Genomic DNA, 4,646 nt, shown 5'->3' with positions numbered 1-4,646 from the left:
TATCAATTCATGTCTTTCAAGAAAATTTCCTTCAGAGATTTCTCAAAGCTAGAAAATCAAAATGGCTTACATCAAGATAAAATGGTTAAAAATCAACAAAAACAACAACAACACACACACATACACACACACAACCCCACACCTGATGTCTAGGGTTTCATGTCCGAACAGAACTGAAAAAAGTTTTCAAACCTGGATCTTTCAGTAATCCTTGTTTTGGAAAGCCTACACCCTGTAAAACTATTCTAGAGCAATTATTAACCACACAATGAGCCTGTGAGACAGCAGATGCTAGGCTCCCCTTTCCCTCCCTTCTTACCTCCTCAATCAAGCATATTTGTAGAGTACATATTTATCTACTTAAAAAAAGAGGGAAAAAACTCTGTTACCTCCCTTCTAACAGGAAGTAAGCAGGACTTCTCCTCACAGGCTATAAAAATATTGACAGTAGATAATGGGCCTGTATAAGATACTGGTGGGAAGTGAGTTAATAATCACAGGATCGAACTGCAGGGAGCTTCAGATGCTGCCTAAGATCAGAAAGGCAATGAATACTGTTTTTGTTAATAACTAGCTGGTGACAGAAAGCTCTTTCAATCTTGCCTTCCTGGAACTGGAAAATACAATACCAGAGAGATATATAGTAATAAGATATACCTATCTTATCTACATCCATGAATTAATTTTCCATAAATATAAGAAAGAAATAAGCATATTGTTTATTAGGGGAAAAAAAGGCCAACTCATAAATTTTTTAAAATTAAAATGTGGTTAGCACTAATTAAAAATATTGGAGGATAAAACTATCTTTTTGAAAAATACAAGAAAGCGGAAACTAATGTAGATAAACAGTATTACCTAATTTAACAAAATGTCTAAGGAATTTTCTGTTTTTTAAATGTTACTATAGCTCAGCATTCTTATAAGCCTTAAGTGTTAGAACATTTCAGAAACCCAAGATGTTTTCATATAGCCTACTACATCCAGATGATTGAAGTGCCAGAGAGTCCTTTAAGGAGCGCTAGGAATGTTCTAGTAACATAGACTAGCTATATCTACATTTCCTCAGAAAATAAACATTCAAAGGAGCCAACCACACTCTGAAAATAACAGTTTTATCCTCCTGAAGCATAAATCTTTACTGCCCTTCAGTATAAACCAAACTGAAAAGATATGGTGCATCATTTTCTGTAATGATTAACCCCCTATTTGCCAGCTGTCCTGGTGAGTACTTCTAGATTTCAGCAGACTAATGTAACCACAAGTTGTACAGGTGCAAATCTCTTGTGCAAGTTTTGCGCTAGCAATCTCTCTCTCATCTTCCTTTCTCTGATTTCTAGAAGTGTTATTATTTTAACCAAATGTCTTATTCATTTAACTTATGGGGTAAATGTGGAAATCATTTAAAGTGTCTGCTGTTAGTGAAACATGTTATAATGGTGAAATCTACAATTGAAGATGAATTAGTTTACTGTTGAAAAATTCAGGAGGATCCAGTAGAAGGATCAATTACCTCGGTAAACTTCAGGGCACAGTTCTGAATGGTTTATTTCATTTCCCCTATTGTTCTTTGTAAGTATCCTGCAAACCAGTTTACAGCATGTTGGACCAAAACTATTCCCATTGATAAAAGACAGCCTCTTTGAGGGAACTTTGTCATCCTCTAGATGAAGACAAAGTGAAAAGGGTAAATGAAGGAAAGAAACAGAAAAAACTGAAGATTGTATTTAGAGAGAAATGATCTTGAAACGTTTATTGCTTAGTGGCTATTTGTTGCTGAAAGCAGCAGCACTTCCTTCGGATTGCAGTCAAGGTGAACTCCAATAAGGTATTCCTTAAAGACACTGGAGTCCTCTAGGCTGGAGCAGGGATCCTCTGTGGAAAGGCGTGTCAATGAGCTCTGATGCTAATGATAATGAGGGTATTAAATGAAGGTTACTATAGCAGGGTGCCTGCCCCAGGGAGGAATTCTGACTGCAAAGAAATAGAGATCTCTGACTCTTGATCAAACAGATGGGCTGATGCTGACCTGCATCAATGATCTCGAGTTGATTAACCGAGATTAGGAGGCGAAAGTCGACAGCACAGCCACCAAAACACTGCTGGGTGTCTCTGTCAGGAGAGAGGGAGGAGGGAAGAAAGAATAGGGGAGAAAAAGCCTTCAGTTCACACTGACAGCAGATCCAGTTTCCGCAGCTCTCTGATGCCCACCTGCACCTCCCTGCCTCTGCTACGTGCCCTGTTCAGGATGAAGGGCTGACACCTGCGCTGCTCCTGCGGGAAGCACTGTAGATTTTTTCTAAAGTTCCAGGCATTACTTGTATCAGCACCTGCCTGGGCTGCTGAGAGAAAGTGCTGCTGCCTTACTGGCCATGCAGTGAAGTGGCTGCTCAGGTCTTGTCATGACTGTGGCAAGCTAGAGGTGAACTAGGAAGGATGGTACCCAAAGAATGGGGACCGGTGAGGTTAGGGTGTTGATAAAGGAGCAAATACACGAAATAAAAACCACTGCCTAAGGAGGGCCAGTGCTGGGAAATAAAGGTCAAGGGAATGGGGGAAGAAAAGGTAGCAATTGGATCAAGGGATGTCAGAAGGACTGGAGTAAATCATAGGGAAGTGAAAATTGCTAGAAAAGGATGAATGAAAAGCATGTGAGAACTCATGAAAGGGAAGGAAAGACGGTGCTAGAAAAAAATAATATGATAGAAAATGCAGCCAGGGAATATAGGTAGCAAGGAAGTGCAAGGGGAAGAGAGGCTAGAATTGTGTTTCTGCCTTCTGGGGATCACATAGGGTAACCCCTTGAGTCACATTCTGCCAAGGCAGTGCAGGCAGTGCACTATAAAACAGCATGGGGCCAGAGAAGAAAGCAACTTCCCAAGACTGGCCTGAGGGCATCAGCCTGTCCAGCTAAATCCTGGAAAGGCATATTGGGGTTTCTGATGGCCCGGATGCAAGGGTGAATAAGACCTTGCTGTGACTCCAGAAATTCGCTCTTAAAATAGAGTGAGTTGTTAGAAGGACCATTGGGGCACAGGGACAGAGTATTTCACTCTGTCTAGCGGTTTCAGAGACTAGGCAAAAAGTTAAAGAAGGGAGGGGAAAGCCTGTTAGAAAGGCTTTGTAGTTTTCAGGACAGAAAGAAGTCCCAGTATTGGCTGTAGTCAGTTTAAAGGGTCTAATTTAAAGAGAAAGCAAGACAAGGAATTCTATGGCCAGGCAGAACACACAGAGGCCTGAGTGACCTTGCATCTCACTTTTCTCTTCCATAGGCATTATCTGCCTGTCATTGGGCCAGGGGCAAACTCAAATTAGACATGGGCTCCTGCCTTCAAGGGCTGGGCCTTTAAAAACAAATCTGAAATTCCAGTGGAATGTGAGAGAATTTTGTATGGGTTTCCAGGAGAAAAAAGAATCTTCACCAGAACTTGGAGTGTTGGGGAGGAACCCAGAAGGAGGTGATCTCAGAGGTGAAAGAGTTCTGACAACAACTCTTAGCCCACAAGAGCACAAGAGGAATTATTTTCTTTATTTCTCAGTAGTATGAGGGGGAGGAGGCTCCCTCAAGAAGGAACTTCATATAAAATGCCTGGTACATGGAAAAGTGCTCTGGGGGAGTCTCCCAAATGGACCCTACCAAATTATTCCTCTCCTTCCACAGCCCCGAGAAGGTGCAGCCTTCCTCATTAATATAGCCTCTGGCTGAATAACCATGCCTCCCTGACCCCATCTCTCTAGTCATTGGGCCAATGGGCTAATGTAGGGTGTAGCACCTATGAGAAAACATTAAACCAAAGCCAATACATTGGCCTGGGTAAATCTACACCTCTCTGCAGCAGAATGGGGAAGGTGGAGGAAAAAGAAGAGACACTGAACAAAATGTTGGGAAAGTAGCCTTCTTGCCTACAGTGAACACATTTACGATCATTTTCAGAGAAAGCATAAATAGAAAAGGTCTAAATGATAGCGTCACACTCCTTTTCTAGAAACAGAAGCCATGTAGATGTCCCAAATAGTGGGGAATGTTCGGTCAGGTGAGTCATTTGGTACCACAAGGCAGGACAGGTGAAGAAGCAATCTGGTTTTTTAAGGGTCGCCCTTCTAACCGGCGTGAGATGGTATCTCAATGTGGTTTTGATTTGCATTGCTCTAATGACCAGTGATGATGAGTTTTTTTTCATATCTTTGTTGGCTGCATAAATGTCTTCTTTTGAGAAATGTCTGTTCATATCCTTCGCCCACTTTTTAATGTGGTTTTTTGTTTTTTTCTTGTACATTTGTTTAAGTTCTTTGTAGATTCTGGTTATTAGCCCTTTGTCAGCTGGGTAGATAGCAAAAATTTTTTCCCATTCTATTGGTTGCTGGTTCACTTTAATGATAGTTTCTTTTGCTGTGCAGAAGCTCTTTAGTTTACCCGTGTAACAAACCTGCATGTTCTGCACATGTACCCCAGAACTTAAAGTATAATAAAAAATAAAAATAAAATAAATTTGGATTTAGCCAAAAACAAAACAAAAGAAAACAAAAACAAAACAAGCAAACAACAACAGAAAAAAAGAATACATGCTGTGGTAACTGACCACACATGGAGAAGCTAATCTCAAGAAGTAATTTGCAAATCACTTAGTATTCCATGGATATATATT

Source organism: Cebus imitator, unplaced genomic scaffold (assembly GCF_001604975.1).
Source record: "Cebus imitator isolate Cc_AM_T3 unplaced genomic scaffold, Cebus_imitator-1.0 Scaffold144, whole genome shotgun sequence".
NCBI lineage: Eukaryota > Metazoa > Chordata > Mammalia > Primates > Cebidae > Cebus > Cebus imitator.
The sequence above is the reverse complement of the archived record's forward strand: the minus strand, read 5'-3'. Positions refer to the sequence as shown.